The 23,384-nt window shown below is 42.1% G+C and overlaps 1 long non-coding RNA gene across 1 annotated transcript in view; it reads left to right on the forward strand.

The window, feature by feature from the left end:
- The window catches only part of LOC135057593 (uncharacterized), a 176,519-nt gene that overhangs the window by 147,883 nt on the left and 5,252 nt on the right, over window positions 1-23,384 (forward strand). The window contains exon 3 of the long non-coding RNA XR_010244225.1: window positions 20,035-20,126. This is a non-coding gene — a long non-coding RNA (uncharacterized LOC135057593). The remainder of the gene's footprint in view (window positions 1-20,034; window positions 20,127-23,384) is intronic.

Below are 23,384 nucleotides of genomic sequence, written 5' to 3' on the forward strand. Positions count from 1 at the left end.
TATTTACTCCCTTACAGGAGCTGTGCATAGGCCTACTGTCCTGCCTCCTGGGCTGCAAAAGGTATTGAGGCGTGGGTTCATACATTATAGGAAGAGCTGCCCGAGGATATATCTGACATTGCCAGACAATACCTGTCTCACAAGCCGTCCTCTGAGGCAGATGTGTTGGCGGCCAAGTCATTGACTGCGTCTGTCCTGGCTTGCCGTATCTTGTGGTTGAGGTCATGGAAAGTGGACCTAGACTCCAAAAATATCTTGGAGGTACTCACTTTTACTGGGGACATTTTGTTTGGAGAAGACCTGAATAAAATTGTCTGAGTTAGCAGCTGCTAAGACTGCTTTTCTCCCAAATACTAATCCTTCTGCACAGAAGACAAAAGGTACCACTTATCGTTCCTTTTGGCCTCAATGGAAAGCAAAAGGTAAGGCATACCCGAGACAGTCTTGTGCTCCCAAAACCACAAAGTCCAAGACCTAGCAATCCTGGGCAGCCCATCAGCCTGCTTCTAAACAAGACAAGCCTGCTGCATGATGGGGCAGGCCTCCTCCTGGGGGACCCCAGGGTGGGAGGACCACTGCTACAGTTCATCCAGATCTGGTTAATGACCACTTCAGATGCATGGGTGTGTGAAGATGTCCCTCGGGTACATTGTCTCTTTCAAGAGACATCCCTCTCACCAGTTTTGCACCATGGTTCTATCTTTGGATATGTTAAAAGTGCAAGCTTTGCAAATAAGTGTCAGTTCTCTCCTGCGTACAGGAGTGGTTGTGCCAGTACCTCAGTCCCAGAGAGACAGGGGTTACTACTCGACCCTGTTTCTAGTCCCAAAACCAAATGGGTCATTCCCGTCTACACTCAACCTCAAATCCCTGGACAGGTTTCATATAGAAACATTGCACTCAATTGTACTGTCTATGGAAACCGGAGACTATATGGTATCCCTGGATATACAGTGAGCATACTTGCATATCCCTATTGACATGTATCACCAGCAGTTTCTGCGGTTTGCTATTGGCAACCTACATTATCAATTCCAGGCTCTACCATTTGGACTGACTACAGCTTATCGGATCTTCACCAAGGTCATGGCAATTATGATGGCCCATCACCATCACTAGGGGATCGGAATCATGCCATATCTGGATGACCTGATGATACTGGCAAATTCACATGATGTCCTCCTCAGTCATCTGCAACTGACAGTAAACTTCCTGCAAGCCCACGGGTGGCTTTTCAATTGGAAAAAGTTCTCGCTGGTCCAAGCTCAGAGCATGGTGCACCTGGGGGCACTTCTGGATGCACACAGTCAAAAGCTGTTTCTGTCTCCAGAAAAGGTAATGAAGCTTCAGAACAGGATAAGATGCTTCCTTTGTCACCCCAGAGTGTTGATACACTCGGCAATGCAAATACTTGGCCTGATGGTGTCGGCATTTGACATTCTAGAGTATGCTAAATTTAATTCCCGCCCATTATAGAGGTTAATCCTTTCCAAATGGGATGATCAACCTCATCAGATCAGATCGCAATTGATCACTTTAACTCCACAGGTTCGTCTATCACTGACATGGTGGCTACAGGACCAACGATTAAACAGGGACCATTCCTTCTGGATCCCTGACTGGGTCCTACTGACGAAGGATGCCAGTCTGAGGGGATGTCGTGTGGTGTTGGAGAAACACTCATTTCAGGGTCGCTGGAGCAAGGAGGAATCACTCCTCCCAATAAACATTCTGGAGTAGAGGGCATGTTTAATGCATTATCTCTCACCATGCCTCTGGTATAGAACAGGCCTTTTCAAGTACAGGCAGACAATGCCACCATAGTGGCATACATAAACCATCAAGGTGGCACTAGAAGCCGCTTGACAATGATGGAAGTGTCAAAAATCCGTTGTTGGGCGGAACGCCATCTACCAGCCATATCGGCAGTGTTCATTCAAGGTGTCCTAAACTATGAAGCGGACTTCCTCAGTCACTCAGTCACGTCCTGTGCATGCCAGAGAGTGGATTCTTCATCTGGAAGTCTTTTAACTCCTAGTTGACAGATGGGGCCTACCGGACGTAGACCTCATGGCGTCTTGACACAATCACAATAACTGATCTTCAGATCAAGGACCAGGGAGCCTCAATCAGCATTCATAGATGCACTGGCGGTTCCATGGAACTTTCAGCTGCCCTACGTGTTCCTCTAGTGTCACTCCTGCCCAGGGTACTACGGAAGTTCAAACAAGAAGGAGGAATACTACTTCTAGTCACTCAGGCGTGGCCTCGAAGGCATTAGTTCTCAGACCTGCAGGGTCTATTGACAGAGAGACATTTCCTCAGTGCCTGGACCTTCTTGTGCAGGGCCCTTGTCTTTACCCAAACCTGGCCAGACTGGCTTTGACGGCATGGCTCTGGAAGCATCACTCCTGAGGGCCAAAGGATTTTCTGAGGTGGTTATCCAGACTATGATGAAAGCCCGCAAACTGGCATCTGCTTGGATTTATTACAGGATCTGGAATTCTTACTTCACCTGGTGTGCTAAGAAATATGATGCATATCTATTCAGAATGTCCTGGCTTTTCTGCAACGAGGCCTTGAAATAGGTCTTCGTCTGGCCACCCTCAAGATTCATATATATGCCTTATCGGTATGGTTTCAGAGAAAAATTGTGCCTATAACTGACTTTCATACTTTCACTCAGGGTGTAATTAGGATTCTGCCTCCCTATGTCCCTCCTGTGGCTCTGTGGGATTTGACTGTTGTACTAAATGTCACAATCCTGACTGTAGGTTTATATTTGGTGACTTACCCCTGCCATCTGTCCTGGATCCTGTGTCTTTTCACTCACGGAGTTAAACAGCTTGTCAGCACTATGAGTTTTCCTGAGTTCTCTGCCTGAGAGGTAATCAGCTCCACCTGTGGTGATCTCCTGTGTGAGGCTGAATTCAGTAATCTAAAAGCAAGCATCCTGTGTTTTGCAGAAGTCCAGGCTTCAGTGTTCTCTTGGCCTGCTAGGCCTCATTCTACATCACAGCCTTGGCTAGAGTAGTCACATGACAGTGACATCACCTAATCCTGCCCACCAATCATCAAGGACCAGGAAGTATAAATCAGGAGGCTGAGTTGGAATCTGGGCCAGTTCCTTGTGTCACATACAGCCTTGTGTGGGTCTTAAGCTGAGCTCCCTAAAGGTAACCTTTGTACCTAAGTTCCTGTGGAAACTCTGTTCCCTTGTTACCGTTTGGTTTATTTGTGTGTTGCCATTTGATTTCACCATTTCCCTGAGTCTCAATGTAAAGGTACAGCTGCAATGTTTCGTCTTAAAGGCACAGTACTGAATTCCGTGTTCTCCACTGAAAACCACAGCTGTCGTGTTTCAGTTTTACTACTGTTGTAGTTGGGATCTCCAGGGCTCAGTACCTCGTGCCTCAGCATCTCCGTGCTTCCAGCATCTCCGTGCCTCAGCATCTCCGTGCCTCAGCACCTCCGTGCTTCCAGCACCTCAGTATCTCCGTGACTCAGCATCTCCGTGCCTCAGCACCTCAGTGCCTCAGCATCTCCGTGCCTCAGTGCCTCAGTACCTCTGTGCTTCCAGCACCTCCGTGCCACAGCACCTCCGTGCCACAGCACCTCCGTGCCTCAGCACCTCCGTGCCTCAGTACCTCCGTGCTTCCAGCACCTCAGTATCTCCGTGACTCAGCATCTCCGTGCCTCAGCACCTCAGTGCCTCAGCATCTCCGTGCCTCAGTACCTCCGTGCTTCCAGCACCTCCGTGCCACAGCACCTCCGTGCCTCAGTACCTCTGTGCCACAGCATCTCCGTGCTTCCAGCACCTCCGTGCCTCAGCACCCCTACGCACCCCAGTGTCTCTACGCACCTCAGTGCCTCCACGCACCTCAGTGCCTCCACGTACCTCAGTGTCTCCAAGCACCTCAGTGTCTCCAAGCACCTCAGTGTCTCCAAGCACCTCAGTGTCTCCAAGCACCTCAGTGTCCGCAAACACCTCAGTGTCCGCAAGCACCTCAGTGTCCGCAAGCACCTCAGTGTCTCCAAGCACCCCGTGCCCTTTAGCACAATTATACCTGGTATTCTTCACTGATTCATCAGTGCCTTTCCAGTTCTGTCTTTCAGGAGACCTTCAGCATGCCTCCTGTCTGCCGACCTAATCCTGCATGAGGAGAACCTAGATTCGGCCATCTCTGCTGCGGTTCCTCTTCCCAGTCACCGGAGGAAACCCAGAGTCCACAGCATTTCCAAACCAGGTCAGTGGTAGTATTCACATAATCCTCCAGTCGCCCGCACAGACTTCACTACACCGGGTTCACAAAAACCTCAGTCATGACAGTAGGAACTGGCCCGATGGACCCGGCCGAAAGTGTTAGTCTGACGCATGACCTCCTAAGCAATATTGCAGGACGCTTGGAAGGTTTGGAGTCGACTCAGCATCGATTGGCACAGTGTCTGCAGCGGAATTCGTCCTCCAGAGATTCTATGACCTTCTGCTCTAAGACTCCTGACCAACTGCAGATTTTCTACCAGATGTTACTACAGTTACAAGAACTTTTGCCTAGTATTCTCTCTGTGATGCCTGATCTCCTCAGGAATACTACCAACGTTGTTGATCCTGTTTTGTCCCATCCAGTTAAGAGTCTCTTCCTCTGCGCAAGGGAAAGTTTTTCTTCAGAGCTATCCACGGCCCAAGCTCTCTGAAGCTGAACGTCAGCGGCGTAAGGAGCTACATCTCTGTCTTTACTGTGGAAATTCTGGTCATTTTGTTAAAGACTGCATTCTTCGCAAGCCAGGTAATAGTGACAAATCTCAGTATCATAGTGCTCATGTCTACAAGTCATCCACAGTATCCGATCCTTCTGCTGCTGACGGGGGTATCAAGAAGGCTACTCTTCTAAGAGAGACTCAAATTTATGACTGGGGTCCGGTGGTTAAAAGACCTTATCCCAAGTTGGGTGTCCAGAGAAGAATGTTCAAGCCATTTACAGTCACAGAGGAGTCCGTGTCCACAGACCCAGGAGGGGCGTCTTCAGAGCGTCCAGCCCCAGGAGGGGCATTTTCAGAGCGTCCAGCCCCAGGAGGGGCGTCTTCAGAGCGTCCAGCCCCAGGAGGGGCGTCTTCAGAGCGTCCAGCCCCAGGAGGGGCGTCTTCAGAGCGTCCAGCCCCAGGAGGGGCGTCTTCAGAGCGTCCAGCCCCAGAGAGTCTTCAGAGTGCTGCCCAGCCAGTGAGTCTTCAGAGTGCTGCCCAGCCAGTGAGTCTTCAGAGTGCTGCCCAGCCAGAGAGTCTACAGAGTGCTGCCCAGCCAGAGAGTTTACAGAGTGCTGCCCAGCCAGAGATTCTACAGAGTGCTGCCCAGCCAGAGATTCTACAGAATGCTGCCCAGCCAGAGATTCTACAGAGTGCTGCCCAGCCAGAGATTCTACAGAGTGCTGCCCAGCCAGAGATTCTACAGAGTGCTGCCCAGCCAGAGATTCTACAGAGTGCTGCCCAGCCAGAGATTCTACAGAGTGCTGCCCAGCCAGAGATTCTACAGAGTGCTGCCCAGTCCCGTGAAGAGGGGGCTCTTGCCTCAGCCCAGCCCCGTGAAGAGGGGGCTCTTGCCTCAGCCCAGCCCCGTGAAGAGGGGGCTCTTGCCTCAGCCCAGCCCCGTGAAGTGGGGGCTCTTGCCTCAGCCCAGCCCTGTGAAGAAAGGGCTCAGCCCGTCCCGGTTCCAGCCGGTCCAGCAATACTCCAGGCCCTGCCTGGTCAGTCCGTCCCGGTTCCAGACGGTCCAGCAATATTCCAGGCCCTGCCTGGTCAGTCCGTCCCGGTTCCAGCCGGTCCAGCAATACTCCAGGCCCAGCCTGGTCAGTCCGTCCCGGTTCCAGCCGGTCCAGCAATACTCCAGGCTCCGCCTGGTCAGTCCGTCCCGGTTCCAGCCGGTTCAGCAATACTCCAGGTTCTGCCTGGTCAGTCCGTCCCGGTTACAGCCGGTCCAGCAATACTCCAGGACCAGCCTGGTCCGTCTCCTTTGGCTCCAGCCAATTCAAGTATCCTCGGATCCAATCCAGTCCTACTCGTCCAGCCAAAGCTCTCTTCAGTTTCATCCTCTAAGCCTGCCAAAGATAGTCCAAGTATCTCCTTCCGTAGGAATCCGACCATTCAGGTTGGTCATGTAGGAGTCTCTCCTAGCTCAATACTAAGTTCTCCGCCAAAGAATTTAAAGTTACAGTGCACTTCTAGGTCATTTTCAAACTGTGTATCTAAAGGAGATTCGTATTTTCCGTTAGACTTGGACTCAGACTCTGAATTTGATCCAGTTTATGATGCTACTCCTTTCCTGGGAGGTGCTGCTCCTTCCTGTTATGCTTCCATGCATGAAGAGGTTCCAGAATCACCAAAAAGCTCTACAGGTCTCTGTATGAAAAGTCCTCGTTATAGAACAAGATTTAATTTAAGCCTCAGTGGAGTGCTAGCTTCGAAAGCACAATCTTCTCGCACTACAAAACGAGGAGAGGAACCTTCTACAGTTTATTCCTCAGTCCTTTCTGATGAAGGAAATTCCAGTCTTGTCTATGATGGATGGTCTACCTGTTCTGAAGATGAAGATCAGGAAGACTTCTAAAGAATCCAGCTTAAGTTTTGTTCTGGACCCTCTGGTTTCCACTTTTTAGAAGCTTTGTGTACAAGTTATTCATCAAGTTCCTCTAAGATTCAAGATGGGTGTCCGGAGTCCACCCTTGAAGAGGGGGATACTGTCACAATCCTGACTGTAGGTTTATATTTGGTGACTTACCCCTGCCATCTGTCCTGGATCCTGTGTCTTTTCACTCACGGAGTTAAACAGCTTGTCAGCACTATGAGTTTTCCTGAGTTCTCTGCCTGAGAGGTAATCAGCTCCACCTGTGGTGATCTCCTGTGTGAGGCTGAATTCAGTAATCTAAAAGCAAGCATCCTGTGTTTTGCAGAAGTCCAGGCTTCAGTGTTCTCTTGGCCTGCTAGGCCTCATTCTACATCACAGCCTTGGCTAGAGTAGTCACATGACAGTGACATCACCTAATCCTGCCCACCAATCATCAAGGACCAGGAAGTATAAATCAGGAGGCTGAGTTGGAATCTGGGCCAGTTCCTTGTGTCACATACAGCCTTGTGTGGGTCTTAAGCTGAGCTCCCTAAAGGTAACCTTTGTACCTAAGTTCCTGTGGAAACTCTGTTCCCTTGTTACCGTTTGGTTTATTTGTGTGTTGCCATTTGATTTCACCATTTCCCTGAGTCTCAATGTAAAGGTACAGCTGCAATGTTTCGTCTTAAAGGCACAGTACTGAATTCCGTGTTCTCCACTGAAAACCACAGCTGTCGTGTTTCAGTTTTACTACTGTTGTAGTTGGGATCTCCAGGGCTCAGTACCTCGTGCCTCAGCATCTCCGTGCTTCCAGCATCTCCGTGCCTCAGCATCTCCGTGCCTCAGCATCTCCGTGCCTCAGCACCTCCGTGCTTCCAGCACCTCAGTATCTCCGTGACTCAGCATCTCCGTGCCTCAGCACCTCAGTGCCTCAGCATCTCCGTGCCTCAGTGCCTCAGTACCTCCGTGCCACAGCACCTCCGTGCCACAGCACCTCCGTGCCTCAGTACCTCCGTGCCTCAGTACCTCCGTGCTTCCAGCACCTCAGTATCTCCGTGACTCAGCATCTCCGTGCCTCAGCATCTCCGTGCCTCAGTACCTCCGTGCTTCCAGCACCTCCGTGCCACAGCACCTCTGTGCCTCAGTACCTCCGTGCCACAGCATCTCCGTGCTTCCAGCACCTCCGTGCCTCAGCACCCCTACGCACCCCAGTGTCTCTACGCACCCCAGTGCCTCCACGTACCTCAGTGTCTCCAAGCACCTCAGTGTCTCCAAGCACCTCAGTGTCTCCAAGCACCTCAGTGTCCGCAAACACCTCAGTGTCCGCAAGCACCTCAGTGTCCGCAAGCACCTCAGTGTCTCCAAGCACCCCGTGCCCTTTAGCACAATTATACCTGGTATTCTTCACTGATTCATCAGTGCCTTTCCAGTTCTGTCTTTCAGGAGACCTTCAGCATGCCTCCTGTCTGCCGACCTAATCCTGCATGAGGAGAACCTAGATTCGGCCATCTCTGCTGCGGTTCCTCTTCCCAGTCACCGGAGGAAACCCAGAGTCCACAGCATTTCCAAACCAGGTCAGTGGTAGTATTCACATAATCCTCCAGTCGCCCGCACAGACTTCACTACACCGGGTTCACAAAAACCTCAGTCATGACACTAAAAGCCCTGCAAGAGTCTCCATTTGAACCTCTTGAGTCGGCGGACCTTAAATGGCTCACGGCCAAGGTACTGTTTTTGATGGCTATTGCCTCTGCAAGACGGGTGTTGGACTTAAGCGCTTTGTCCTGTCATCCACACTATTTGATTTTTCACTGTGACTGGGTAGTTCTACGAAATTGACCAGGTTATTTGCCTAGAGTGGTGTCATCTTTTCACCTTAACCAAGAGATTGTGGTCCCGGCCTTTATCTCTTTGACTTGTCTTCCAAAGTGTGTTCTTTGGATGTGGTAAGAGCTCTCCGTATTTATGTGGAGAGGACTACCTCTATCAGGAGGTCAGAGTCCCTTTTTGTACTGTTTGGTTTCCACAAACGTGGCTGGCCTGTGAATAAGCAAACCTTGGCCAGATGGATTAGAATGGTGAATGCACAAGCTTATGCGCAGGCTGGACTCCCAGCTCCTGCTGCTTTTAAAGCCCATTCTACTCTCTGTTGGACCTTCTTGGGCGGCCCGCCGTAGCACGTCCACAGAACAATTGTGCAAGGCGGATATGTGGTCCTCAGTGAACATGTTTATTAGGTTGTACGCCTTTGATACTTCCGCCTCCCAGGATGCTTCCTTTGGATACCGGGTTCTCATACCTGCTAAGGCACATCCCTTCCCTTGTCTTCCTGAGGAAACCAATGTATCCTGCTGCAGAAAGGGAGTGTTATGGTAGACTTATCATGGTTAACACTCTTTTTGCGAGGTACATTGGTTCCACAGGGCGCCCACCCAGATGCAGCTAGCTTCTATGGGTTTGTATGGCATTAGCCACTGGTACCTTCTCCTATTATGAGAATGTGGTTCTATGTGACTAACATCTGCCTTCTCTCTTGCCTGCTCCTGCATTTGACTGGTTAACAAAACTGAGCTCCAGTTCCTGGAGGTGGGTTTTATAGAGGAGGCCCCAATGCATCCTGGGACAGCCTAAAGCTTTAGCCTGTTAGTGCCTCTGGATCAAGATCCACTATACACCCACAATGTTTTCCTCTGGAACTAATGTACCTCAAAGAAAGAGTGTTAACCATGGTATGTCTACCATAACACTCCTTATTTTGTACAGTCTTTTGAAATAGCCTTTCTGTTCTCTCAATCCTGGGCTGCATTCAGTTTGTTAATAATTTGTGAATAGATTGAGAAGTGATAAAGCAGTGATAAGTGGAAGGTGATAACGCACCAGCCAATCAGCTCCTAACTGTCATTTTGTCAAACCTGTAATGATTGGCTGGTGCATGTTCACCTTCCACTTATCACTTCTTTATCACTGCTTTATCACTTCTCCAGGCTTAATACATCTGCCCTAATGTTCTGCTTGTGAATTCTAGCATATATACAGAACATGGCCCAATGTGGGCACTGCTATTAAGTAGTTAGGACTGCTGTATCAGAGAAGCCGTGAAGTTTCCAGCAGCTTAAACATGTGTTTGCAAACATTTGTGACAAATTCTCTGAATTTTATTACCAGATAGATTCAGGGATGGTTACAGGTAATTTTCAGTGTGCGGAAGGGAATTTGGGGGTGGGGATTTGCACCCCCCTTCCTCTTTGTTTGTCTGTCTATGACCCCTCCCCCTTCCAGCACCTGATATATAATTATCTCCAGGTATGATTGAGCAGCTTCCAAATTGTTTGTCTGCTTGTGAGCATGAGGCATTGAATGGGAGCAGCATTTGGAAGGCATGCTGTTCCTTGTAGTGCCAATGGGAGATCCTGGGGGTGGCTCCCTGGTAAGTTAGCTCTCTGTCTGGAAATGTTTTGGTAATGACCTTTATCATGAGGCGTACTGTGACAAATTACATGGCCCAATGTGGGCACTGCTATTAAGTAGTTAGGACTGCTGTATCAGAGAAGCCGTGAAGTGGCCAGCAGCTTAAACATGTGTTTGCAAACATTTGTGACAAATTCTCTGAATTTTATTACCAGATAGATTCAGGGATGGTTACAGGTAATTTTAAGTGTGCGGAAGGGAATTTGGGGGTGGGGATTTGCACCCCCCTTCCTCTTTGTTTGTCTGTCTATGACCCCTCCCCCTTCCAGCACCTGATATATAATTATCTCCAGGTATGATTGAGCAGCTTCCAAATTGTTTGTCTGCTTGTGAGCATGAGGCATATATACAGAACATGCCACAATGTTTTCAGTCGTAGACACCAAGGACAATCTACAATATATTCACTGCCCCCATTTCCTCAGAGTGTATCCTAATGTTTTTCTTTACATTATGTATATCGTGATTTGATTCATTCTTTCAATTGATTTGCCCAGTACTGTTGTAGTATAAAATAATTATGTAAATGTATTTTGAGGGTCTGTTCTGCAATTCCTTGAAGTACCTTCATGGTGCATGATTTTCTTGCTATTTTGCAATAAATAAGTGCTTTATTTTGGATCTTTGGTGTTTTTTCCTTACTTTATTTTACTTGCTAAGCATATTTCCAAAACAAACCCTGAACAAGTGAGAAGCTCTGCTGTAACAATTGTTGGTCATTAACACAAGCTACAGTGAGACATTTGAGCATAAAATAGCATAAAAGTATACTTTTAATAGGTGTTATGACAGTTACTGAGTGAACACTTTGTACTGATGTTGTATCATGCAACTGTTAAAATTGTGTATTAGATTTACATTACTGCCAACAGTAATCAAAATAAAACAACAACAACTATACTTCAGGCAAAGGAAAGTTCAATTAGCATAAAGATAATCGTACATTAATTTATTAAATACACTATCATTATGACCAAGTCTTGACCCTTAACATTGTTCCCGAGTATGAATATAAAGACATAATACTTCATCATGACATTGATTTTGGTTATGTATTATAATTCTAAAAGCTGAAACATACATTTTTCTTACTGACTAAATTATTTTTCCATTGACACTTTCAACGAGAAATAACTCCTTATTTTGTATTTTTACTTTTTCTATTGAAATATGTATGCCTTTTCTTAATGTAGAACATTTATAAGGGTTTATATTCGTATTTGTTATTAGAATGTTCATATAAAATCCTAATTGTCAGACTGGGTAATATGGCTTGTCATACAGTAGTTAATCAGTGGTTCTTCAGGATTAAGTTTAAATGGACTAATAAATACGTTTCTTTCAGCACTTAAATTTATAGCTCAGTATTCCTTTTAGAATGTTGCTAGTGATTTCCACTGACAAATTTAGGGCATTGAATCTACTTGGAACAACATTTGCTAGGGTCACTCACAATTTAGAATCCTGGTCTTTGCTGTTGAAACTCGCATATTTTAGCCTTTACTCTCATCTTGGACTGGCTGACCAAGGGTATTAGTTGATGGGCTCAGCAGGGCCATCAACAGAAATCTTGGGGCCTGGGTACAGATGCAGCATTATCTCTGGGGACCCCGCACCTCTCTTGAGGGTGGAGTGGGAGGTTTTGGGTTGCTGAAGCCTATTAATTGTTTGTTTACTTAATTTGAGGACACACTATGAGAAACATTTTTACTCACTGCAAGCCCATTTATTTAGTGCCCCAGATCTTAGGGCCCCCCCTGAACTTTGGGGCCCTGTATGGGTGTCCCCTTTGACCCACCTGTTGCTGGGCCTGGGGCTCAGATTCTTGAAGGTTCTGCCCCCTTACCTATGTAGGTGGAGTCCAGCCTGCAATTCAGGTCATCCGATCCACTCCACCTGCATATACAGTACAGAGCTGGAGGGGAGAGTGAAGGTGTTCCAGGACTTAGGCAGTGCTAAATAGCCTAGTCCTGCTGCAGAGCAGAGTGCAGACTTCATGGAGATGGGAGAGGAGTACCTACTGCAGCCTACAGGTTTTCACAGTGTCTGTGAAGCTCGCCTGAAAGGTATGAGGGAGGAAGGACTGTCAGTCAGTTACTATGGGGCACATTCATCATCATCATCATCATCATCATCTAGTTAATTAATGTTCCAAAGTTTGCTTGTTATTATGGAAAAATCGAAAAACAGACTAAGGGGGACATTTACTAAGCAGTGATAAGAGCGGAGAAGTGAGCCAGTGAAGATGTTGCCCCATCAAGCAATCAGCAGCTCTGTATCATTTTATAGTATGAAAATTATAGATGTTACTTCAGTGCTGATTGGTTGCCATAGGCAACTTCTCCACTGGCTCACTTCTCCGCTCTTTTTACTGCTTACTAAATGTCCCCCCTAAATCATGATGTATATAATGCATGAGATATCACTGATATCTCCTGTTAAATTCCCCCTCTGATATCTATGTGAAAGTGTGCACCATCCTGTGATGATATACACCCCCAAATATGTTCACAAGCTGCCATTTAAATGGCAGCTTATACTAGAGAGAGATATATTTTTTTTCCTTCCTGCTGTGTCCCACCAGTCCCCTACACAAGTAAATAGATATAAAGAGTGTAGGGTCCTAGTAGATAAATGAAGACGACAAAGAGTATGGGGTCCCCTTGATTTTACAATAACCAGCACTAGTCTTTACCCCTAGAGGTAGTGTACACTTGTCACATTGTCAAGCAACCCCAGGCTGCTTAGCACATAGCTAGAATCCTTGGGATTGTGGGACCTGCAAATAAAAACAAAAAAACAAGCATTGCATACCTCCAAGGGACCACCAGCTATGTACTGATAAGGGCTGTCAGGGAGTGCTGACAACTAGAGAACCACAAGTACCAGCATGCCTTGCAGAAATGACCCACTGGTATCTGTAGTGCATCTGCAAAGGAAATATTAGAACAATACTACTCACACCAAATAAATAACCACAAGCTAATACTGTACTCTTTGTTGGCCATTATATTACATAAAAATCCCTTAGATAAGAACCTCTTCGGTCCATGTAGGCAAACCATGTACTTTAAAAAGTAAATAAATAAAATAAATACATTTCACCAGAAAATTGGGAGGATCCCATACTGTTTATCCAATGATTTTTCAAAAACTAACCTGAGCTTCAAAGCCTAGGGATGGTTAACTATTTTAAAAGGGCATCACGCATTTTTTTTACATTTTGTTTTAGATTTTTTGCATTTATATTACTGCACTGTATGTTGGACTTTAATTTAATTTTTATCAGCAATGTTCTGATATGCATTTTGTCTTGTATTGTTGCCTCCACCTCTTGTGACCAGTCGATAAACTTTATTTTTATTTTTAAATGTGGAAACTGTAGTTGTGCTTAGAAACTAAAAGGAAACAGCAGTGAGTTCTGTTAAGAAGGTCAAAACCTTTAATAAATGTATTTTGGTGTTAGAACCCACTGTCATTATGCAGCGATTCCCATCTATTAGCAAACCTATGTAAATTTACCCCTAAAAGTAAATGTACAAATAAAGGCAATATTGTTCTCTGCTTAAAAACATATATATATATATATATATATGTCAAACTTGTTTTATCTAAATTTGCTCCTAATTTTGAATAAGCACAGAATGTATAGTGTCTGATTCTGATTTTCCCACTTGCAACATTTTACAGCGCTACAGTTCCACTTTGGTAAGTATTTAGACACACCATGGGTGCACTATAGGATGTACCATCAAAACTTGCACCAGTCCAATGGCTGGTGCAGTTTAAGAATCTGATTTTGGCGTACTGAGTGGCTGTGCATCTTTGGACACTGTTTACAGTGGTATTCATGCATCTGCTTAGCCATCTCCATGTAACCCCCCAGTAATGTTCAAATGCATATGTAAACTTAAGACATTAGCTAGCTGCATGCAGCATCAACACTGAGTGAGTCTAAGAATCAAGACCATAGAGGGTTATTCAATTAACTGCAGGGTTTACACTGCAACCAGTTGCCAGATAAAATCCCCATGGCACAACAAAAGGCTTTTCAATTACAAAGCATTATTTCCGGGATTCACTTGTCGAAACCCAATGATTCCACGTAAACTGCTAAATCAATGGGTGTTTTTTTCATGCGTGCAATCCTATTTAAAGTTGTTGTTTTTTTAAATGGACTTTTCCACGCAGATCACTTAGTCTGACTCTCATTACTTATGCATGGGATTAAGCCTGCTAATTGAATTGATCCTGCACATCAATTTAATTCCTCCCCTTTTTAGGAACACAGAATATTTTTGATGAATCAGCTACATTTAGCAAAACCATGCAAAGAAGGCTTCCAGAATTGTAACACTAATGAAAATAAAACAAAAAAGTATACCTATAAAAGATGGTTATAAATAACTGACCTTATTAAGTTATGTACCTGCATATAGTCATGGCAGGAAAGATAAATTACATTTACTATCTGCTTGAAATGGCTGCAGATAGAGGTGTTTTATAAGGAGTACAGTAGTTTTAAGAGCATATGTAAAATATATCTATTAACCATGAAGAAAAAATCTGATCTTTGGGGACCCCTTAATACTTCTTGGAACAAACAATTATTTCTCCCATAACAGTAAAGCACCTAATAGCCTCTATTTTCAATGAATTTTAAATGAAAGTCAGACATTTATTGGTATATATTTTGGGGGGAGTAAAAATCCTTTCAAGTTGAAATGTCTATATTATGCCAAGAAAGGGTTGGCTATAAAATATAGCCCTGTAATTATTTTATGATCTTTCATTTCATTCTATGTTGTAGTAATATTGTACTGCAGGGTCATCCATCTGTGGGTTAAAGGTCATATACTCTAGAAATAGCCTAATAAATAGACTTTGCATCAGCAGGTAGGATTCACTTTTTAAAATAAAACAAATTGCAGACTTAAATATGTCACAATACATTTGTGAATTTTACTGTATAGTGGATTGGATTGCTATATGTTATACGGATATTAATATTGATTTCTTCACAAGAGGACTCAAAGTACATATTTGCAGAAGATGAAGCAGCCACCTTTGGAGCACTCAGTTGCTAGTAATGCATGCCCTACTGGAGCATAGGGCCAAATGTAGTAGAGTGAGTTTCAAAAAGTGAGAGATTTGGTAAGGTTTTGCAGGTATTTTTTAGTGATGAGCAGATTCGGTTTTACTCGGTTCTCAAAATGGCATCTTATTGGCTCACGGATGTCACGTGTTTTGGATAGCCAATAAGATGCCGTTTTGAGAACCGAGTAAAACCGAGTAAAACCGAATCCGCTCATCACTTGTATTTTTTTTGAAGTGCCAATCATTTACACAGCAAGATCAGCCTGATTTTGTAGTGTACATGATTGCCACTTTAAAAAGAACTGCAAAACCTTACCAAATCTCTCACTTTCTGAAACTCTCACTCTATTACATTTGGCCCATAGTCTTTTTTCCCTACCACACAATCTCACTCAATGGGCTCTTTTTTAATTTTTTATTCCAGAGAAGTCAAGTAGTTTATTGATAGGTTATTGGGCTTTGTGAGTAAATGCTTGAACAAACAAAAGAAATCCATTGCAAAAGTCGATCAGAGTGAGAATTAAACCTCCAATACACCCAAATGCTCTGTGGTAACAATGATAATCATTGTGCCACTATACTGTTTCTTATTACAGTTTCAACAAATATGTTCTTAGAATTTATATTTGCTTGGCGTGTTTATCTCAGTTACTGTAAGCGAGTTGAACAAATGTACAATATTAATTGCATGCACTAAACATATAGTGGCAGTTAATTATATTTCTCTTTTATACTCTTAAAGAATTTATTAAGTGGGTACCCAAAATAAAAAAATTGGACCACATTGACACGTTGGTAGTGCAAAATCTGTGTTGTCTATAAAATGTAATAACATTCTACGAAGTATCAAATTTGCAAATATTCAATATCCACTAATCAAGTTAATGTCATAAAATGATACATTATTATTACTGTTTCGTAACTCTGACTCAATGTTGTTACCATTACTGTACTGTATGTCAGATTTAACAACTGTGATACCGCATGCACTATTTTATAGCTAAAGCCTAATTTTGTATCAAATTAATTTATTGTGTCAAATTAAATTATTTCCACAAATTGAAATAAACCAAATAATCTAATTTTATAGTTGCAGTACCATGCCATTTAAAATCAGTTTTATCCGGTAGTGTCTTATATACTGTATTATAATTTTGTTCACCACTGCTTTGCTATATATACTGTACAATGGGCGTATGTGTGCAGCTTTGTCACATGTGTGAGTGGAATACAAATCTATTAGAGCAGTAGGATTATCCTACCTACAGTATGAGCCTAATTCAGCCCTGATCGCAGAAGCAAAATCTCTCTCTAATGGGCAAAACCATGTGCAGTGCAAGTGGGGCATATATAACGTGCAGAGGGAGTTAAATTTGAGTGGATTATTTTGTTTCTGTGCAGGGTAAATACTGGCTGCTTTATTTTTACACTGCAATTTGGATTTCAGTTTGAACACACCCTACCCAAATCTAATTCTCTCTGCACATATTATACATCTGTTCCACCTGCACTGCACATGGTTTTGACCATTAGAGAAAAAGCTTGCTGCTGCAATCAGGTCTGAATTATGCTTAAATTTGTACAGAGCTACATTATACCAATCGGTGCAGGAATGTCTGAATGCATTACCGGACAGACTTACAGACCAATGAATATTATATATACACTTTTAGCATATTCATTTTATGGCAAAGAATGAAGTTCAGAACTCAAAATTTGTGACATTTTTTTTTATATAGTACCCAGTAAAATATTTTGTTGTATTTAATCATTTTTGTATAAACAAAAAAAATCAAAGAGAGATATTTTGTGGCCCATCATCCAATGATATGAATGTGTGTGCTAATTTATGATATGATACTCCAAAGCCAGCTCTTAACTGCATACAGTTGGCAATATTTATATTAATCTGCAATTTTTCCATTCAAATATAAATGTAAAAGTTAATATAGAAAGTTAAACTGATTGTGTGTTTTCAGTTGCATGTACAATAATAATTGTAAAAAATACTGTACATAGGCATCTGCATCAAAATTTACTTAGAGTATTTCTTCATGCTATCAGGATAAAGGTAAGTCAGTTGTCATCATCATCATCATCATCAACTTCATGATTATTACTCTCATTTTAAATTGGATTGATGTGCCCCACAATCACTCTTGACCTTTCCTTCCCCTGTATCTCCAAGTTTCATGTATCCAAATTATGGAGTTTATATAGAGGAGCAGTATTTTCATGTAAGAAAGTGGTTTAAGTAATCAAAGTGTGCTAAACCAAAAAAGTTAGCAATTGGGCAAAACCATGTTGCATTGCAGGTTGGGCAGATGTAACGTGCTGAGAGATTTACATTTGTTTGGGGTACTATATTTAATCTGAGGGTGCCCCTCCACCTGTGATATATGCAAGGTATTTTGATGTCCTTTTGATGTTGATCATTCTATGAGATCATTCTATCTCTTTCCAATTACTTTGATGTGAACTGTGCTTGTTGACACTTTCTCCCAAAAAAAAACCTTCCCTTGGTAAATACCACCTTTATAAATGTGACAGGATCATGCTCAGTTCAGTCTACCACCAACTTTCTGTCTGTAACCAATCAACGGAATATTGCTAATATTAATCTGATTTTCAAGTGCACATTCCGCCAGATTATTGTTCATTGTGCCTTGGTCCAGTAGTTATGAGTCTGGCTTAATGCCTGTGTATCGGAATTTTATAATCATCTTACCAGCTCTGACTTCCCTAGTGTGTACAACTCTCTGATCTATTTCTAATGTATTGGCTATGTCTACAGTTATACTTTTGGATTGCTCTTCTGCCTCTAGCTACTGTGACAAAAACTTCTTCAAGTAAAAGTTTCTTGATCTTCACTATACACAAGTGACTTGCATCAGCAAAATCAATCACTTGCTTTCGTATTGCAGAAGGAATATCTAATTTGTTATTTCCTTTGAGAATGATTGAGTTACCATGTACTGTAAATTCTTGGCAATGATTATGAATCACTCTAAAATCACATTCCTCATCCTTTGTGAATAAGGTCTGTGCTTTCTGCCAATCATTGAAAATAATGCATTCTTTCAATGCAAATAAGACATATAGAATGCTGTGCTGATGTTATGTCTGACACTTTGTCACTAGAGTTTGTAGAATTAAATCATTGATTATAAAAATCACATACTCCTACTGATTTTGAATAAAAGATTATCAGCATATTTAGAGATATGTCCTCACATCTTTGCTGCAGTCTTCTAGTGTCAGGCATCTTTTTTTCCTTTTTTTTGCCAAAAATGCATCTTCATAGCAACACAATGCAACTAGGTTGCACAAGGAGACTGTTGATTAATTTGGTACTGTATATGACACATGTATATCTGCATGTGACTGAGTCTTTGAATCTTTATACAAAGCAATACAAAGAAGCAGCCACAGCTGTTTCCCAATAAAAGTTATATTTTGCTCCATAGACAGACTCAGCCACACACAATATACAAGTTGATCAGCACAGTCAGCACAGTCTACCCATGTAAACTAGTCACATTGTGTTGCAACTAAGATGCACCTTAGGCAAAAAAAAGATGCACGGTGTTAGCAGAGTTGCACAGAATTTAAGCATAATTTGGAAGAAAATACCTTTGTTTTTATTAAATGTATTTTTTTTTTGTCCAGAAGACAATACCTGATGGTAAAAGAATATATTAAGTTATTATGTTATCTTATTGAGCAGTATTTCCAAAAATAAGAAGTCTATTATAATGTCATCCATAGTTTAAATTATATGGTACTTTGTTATGGTGCCACATATCAAGACAGATTCTGATACGGGTATGTCCTCATATACCTATCTTTTTGCACCATATGGCATGAAACACCTATATTTACTAAAGTGCAGATTTATAAAAGTGCTCATAGCAACCAATCAGATTGTACTTATCATTTATTCTAAAAAAAATAGCTAGAATCTGATTGGTTAAGATGGACAAACATCTTCATTTCTGTAAACCTGCACTTTAGTAAATATACCCACCGGAGTTAATTAGATGCTCTGCCCTTGATAGCAGTTCCCATGCTTGAATAATTTTTACAAAACTTTGCATCTTAATTCATTCATATTAAATTAAGGGTTTTCATAGGAAAAATGTTCTTAGAAATAGTATTTCTTTGTTGCAGAGGATTTCTCATAAAGTAGCTTATTAAGCACGAATCACTCATATGGGGCCTCTATTGTTTTGTCGTTTAACACAGATTGCATACTTTACCTAAATTTGGAATATTATTTTACTAATAATGTACTAAGTAAAGTTTGTATCATCTACGGTGATTTTCATTTTAGACTAATCTTTCCAAACCTGATGAGTCATATGGCTTAACTTTTATTGGGCATGCCTTAATATGCAGGTATACTGTAGACACCCACTACTGTAACATCACTTGCCAGGTCTGCTTCCAACCTTGCTGTAGTGTTTGTCTGCAGGTTTCTCCTGCTCATTTTTTTTTTAGATCAAAGGTCTAGACTTTCTGCAAATTGCCTTCATTCTATCAGTGTGATTTCACATGTAGAGTAGCATGTCTTCGCAACTCTCCCGATCTTCCAAATATTTGCTATACTTACTCTTAAATTCCTATCACATGTTTGTTCCGCGGAATGAACACTTAAAAATGTATTTCTTTCATTTCTATTTGTCTATGATATGTTTATATTAATATATCTCAAGCTATAACTAAACAAAAATGCTTCATTAATAACATCACCATCTAATCTGCCAACATAGGTTAGCCATACCATCACTTGATGTCTTTGATTCCTATCTATAAAAACTGCACTTTGGAAAAGGAGAAGAATGTCACTTTTTTCACAACTCTTTTCTTCATAGAAATCAGCATTCTCTCAAGTCATGGACAGTCAAGTAAACTGGACATTGAGGAACCTCAACAAAGGGAGAGGCTTTACGTACAGTAAATAGAGGTATTGACCAAGTAGCAAATATAGTGTTTATTGTAAATCATTGTAATAAAGAATATTCCAAATAATCACAATGGTGTTTAGATTGTGAACACCCATATAGTTAATGACAATTGCAAAAAAAGAAAAACAATTGTGATGATCAATAGTGAGGGCAGAAATATTCTAAGGGAAAAAGTGCAAAGATCAATCAGGGCATTAGTACTATATATAGCACTATATATAGCACATAGCAACTGCAGTACACACATGAATTTACATTCGTCTGGGCAACCATAGTCTCTTTCACAAAGCTTGTCCACAGAGGAATTCCCCTGTACATTACAAGAATAATGAGTGCCTGAGGAGTTGTAAACTTCTGTAGTAAGGCTATAATCATATGACATTAGTTGATATTTGCTGATCAGCTATTTTACGTTTCATACTCTATTGGCCAAATTCTCCATTGGGAATTAATTATTTGTAAAGCAAGGCTCTTGATCCGCAAATTACATGAAATCTATGAAATTCTGACAAATATCACTATCTGACAAATAGGATCACCAATCTCTGGTGGGAACCCCCCTCCCTCCTCCATTTAATGGCCTTGCTAGCTAATGTGGTAGGCTTTGCGTACCTAGTAGAATCCTCACCATATTACTGTTTATATAGCTGCATTTGTAAAATCTGTTGTTGCTAATATCCTCCAAAGGATAATTATCCTTTCATGTTCACCCAAACCTAAATGAGCTGTTTACTTCATGTATGCCTTAATTACAAATTTGGATTAAAATAATAGTGTGTGGGAGGAAACTGGATTTTCCAGAGAAAACCCATGCAAACATGGTGACAGCATGCATACTACACACAGAATAAAGAACATGATCTCACCTCTGTTAAACAACAATGTGTAATTGTGGTGCCCAACAGAAAGTAGTCCAAAATACAAGTAGGCAAAATAAACTTTTAAATACATGTATTACTTGCAAAAAATAAACAAAAACAAAAGTTTGATTGCATCAGTTTATCCCGCTCTTGACACAATTATATAGGAGCCAAATAAGCAAAATAAATTGCATTACCAATCTGGATACAAAAACAAAGGAGTTATATACTGTATGTAGCTCTTAAAAGAAACAAATGATTCCACTAACTAATAAGTTATACACAGGGATGAAAGTAGAAATTAACTGCTACATTTGATACTTTTTGTATTATTGTTATTATTGATCATTAAATGTTATTAACTGTAACTTTTTGCCTTTAGATAATTTGAAGTTCAATTACAATTATTTTAAGTGTTGGCATTAACTGCATGTTTAATTATTGCTAATAAATATTATCTTTATATTAAAGTGATCATATTTATATTAATTATGTATACTACTATAGAACATGCTTACTATTACTGCTATGCTTTGTGTTATTTTACACAATAAATAAGAGAATATTTATTTGCATTTGAAATCAAATGTTTTAGCAGGTAATGACTATTGGCATTAATTTTTTTTAAAGTAACCTTTTCCCCTCCTACTTCATCTCTAGGACAGCCTTATTTTGTACTTTTTAAATTCTTATTGACTAGGGAGAGGATACACTACAATATTATGCACCTCCCATACACATTACAAAATGCGTGGTCCCCCTCCCCCCATAATCATAAAAATAATGTGGCCTTGATAAAATGGGCATGCCCTCACATGAAAAGACTACCTTACACCCCAGTTTTTGACCCTGCAACAACAGCCACCACAGATAAAAAAAAATTGCTTGTTGCTAGGGGTTTCATGCTCTGGTATGCATGCTCATTACAAGAAGTAATGCTGGGATGCATGCTCGTTGTCAAGGGTGATGCTCATTGCCAAGGGTAATGCTCATTGCTAGGTGTTTATAATTGCTGGCTGGTGCCAGCCTGCCAGCACTGCTATGCTGCTCCCCCTCCACCCTCTTCCCTATTACTCCACTCAGGGGGGTGGAGTTTTGCAGAATGACAAGGTTTCCTCATGACGTCATGATGCAACTGCGTCCTTCCACAAAAGTGTCCCCCCCCCCCCTCCGAGTGGAATAATAGGGAACAGAGAGGAGGGAAAGCAGAAAGTGCCATGGCGGATGCCCCATGTGATCTCACGGCTCGCCCGCTGCTAGAAACAGCACTGAATTAGGTTAATAATATCTATTTAAAATATATCTAAAACAATATTATTTTACATTTTTGTTATAAACCTTTGTTGAACATCAATGGTCAAAGTTCCAGACCATTGATGATGGAAACATTGCAACCATCACAAACCTCCATTTACCCCGCAGTAGCATTTCTCTGAAGCTGCCAGGTGTACCCAGGCAAGGTAAGGGTGATTTCTACTATATTTCCAGCTGTGATCAGCAGAACGGCAGGCAGTGACAGAGGGAACAAGGAAGCAGAGATGTCGGGAGGTCCCTGTGAGAGCTGCAGCTGCTGGAAGAATCTCTACCTTCAGCTGCACAGTAGGCATTTCTGACTAGCCACATCAGGTGGTTATTAGTTGTTTACTGCAGAAAGGGCAGATGGGTTTTAATACAATGAGATTTTAATGTGCTTCCTGTGATTCCAAATTTTTCTTTCTGGTTACTACAGTATGTTACGATGCTGTTTTTATGCTACCCTGTGCACAAGTTATTGTTCCCCATCTGTTCTCATTTACAAATAGCTTGGTTCTACAGACCAGCATGCTTACAGGGATATTCAGTTATCTGTTATTGGTTACACACACTGAAATTAGATTACAGTACCACAACATTTTCAAATGTTTTGCTTATCCCTTTGGGGGAAGTGGGAAAATAGGCAATGTTTACGGTCATGAAGTGACAGCATTCTGACCATCTTGGTGGCACTTTTCACACAATACATAACTCTATAACAGACCAATGAAACATGCCTAATTATATTAAATGTTTTGGCTCACTCTTCATTCTTTCTTTCTGTCTCCTCCTTTCTCTTTAGACTGTAAGCTCCATGAGAAGCACCCACGCCTCCTGTTTTCATTACCTACTTCTCTTGCACACCAGCTATACTCTTCACCACCTCCTTTGTTGTTTTAATTTCTTCTGAAGACCTAGACCCTTATCTGCACCCATGCTAATAGGTACAGGACTCAGCTCACACTGAATCTTTCCATTGCACCTCAGTGACGTGCAGTGAATTAAACGGCAGGGGAGGCACTGGTCTTATTAACACCCCCCCTCATGAAGAAGGGGGGATAAAAAAAAGCGTGGTACTCCCCCTATGTCACGAAAACCAGCACC

Source organism: Pseudophryne corroboree, chromosome 3 (assembly GCF_028390025.1).
Source record: "Pseudophryne corroboree isolate aPseCor3 chromosome 3, aPseCor3.hap2, whole genome shotgun sequence".
Classification (NCBI taxonomy): Eukaryota; Metazoa; Chordata; class Amphibia; order Anura; family Myobatrachidae; genus Pseudophryne; species Pseudophryne corroboree.